At 55.3% G+C, this 977-nt stretch overlaps 1 long non-coding RNA gene across 1 annotated transcript in view; it reads left to right on the forward strand.

Annotated features, from left to right (window-relative positions):
* Positions 1-405: 405 nt before the first annotated feature.
* LOC115948719 overlaps positions 406-977 on the forward strand; it is a 5,233-nt gene continuing 4,661 nt past the window's right edge. Inside the window, exon 1 of the long non-coding RNA XR_004082506.1 lies at positions 406-526. This is a non-coding gene — a long non-coding RNA (uncharacterized LOC115948719). The remainder of the gene's footprint in view (positions 527-977) is intronic.

Raw genomic sequence — 977 nt, forward strand, 5'->3', positions numbered from 1 at the left:
GGTGTGGGCCTGGACGAGGCCAGAAGCCCCCACAAGGGCTGGCAGCCCTCACGTCCTTGGCATCTGCAGGGAGGAGCTGTGCAGGCAGCTGAGTGCCAAACACACGTCCTGGCACGGGCACCGGGGTACCGGGACAGTGCTGGCATAGACACAGCTAAAGGGCTGCCTATGTCCCTTCAGCCCGGACAGACGCCACCGACAGCACAGAAGGACCCCAAGGAGCAGCTGGCATTACCTGGAATGGAGGCACGGGTTGTTTGCAGAGGGCCTCAGACAGTTTCTGACCTCCCAGAGCTCCCACACAGCGCCAGGTATGTCTCAGCTACCCCAAATCTCCTCTCTCCTTTCCAGCCTGAGGCCATCGTCCCTCAGCAGCATTAAAGCCAAGACCATCTTCCCTCACAGATACTGAATCCCAAGCAATATACCTTGGAGCTGCCTTAAAATCAGAGGTTTGAGTGGAATGAAGTTTGGAACTTTCCAGGGAGCCAGCTGGAAGTGCAGAATTGAAGGAAAACTTTTGCAGGTGGGTCCCACTGGAGGTGTGCTGAGGGCAGGGATGTGCATCCCTTTCCTGAGGGGAAAAAATGTGGAAAAATGTGTAGAGTCTGCTGCTGAGGCTCTGAAAGGAGCTGGGCTTCTTCAGGGAGAGGTGTGCTGCCTCAGCACAGGCTGGGAGTGCATCCAGCCACTGCCTTGTGCTGCTTTAAAATATCAACTGGAGCCTGAGCTCTGGTGAGGGGGGTGAAATCAGCTGGGCTCCAGGGAACTCTGTCAAGTGACCCCAGGGACATCAGTGGAGCTGGGGGATGAGGGTTTTAAATAGCAAGTTCTATGGAATATAGACCTGTCCTTGTCCCAATCCCACTCAGCTTCCCTGAAATCTCTGCTGGCTTCTGACACAGCTGGTGTAAAAGTGGTACCTCTGTGTGGGAATTTCCACTCTCCATGAGGCGCTGTCAGGTTATTCCAGCAGG

This window comes from Geospiza fortis, unplaced genomic scaffold (assembly GCF_000277835.1).
Source record: "Geospiza fortis unplaced genomic scaffold, GeoFor_1.0 scaffold196, whole genome shotgun sequence".
NCBI classification, from domain to species: domain Eukaryota; kingdom Metazoa; phylum Chordata; class Aves; order Passeriformes; family Thraupidae; genus Geospiza; species Geospiza fortis.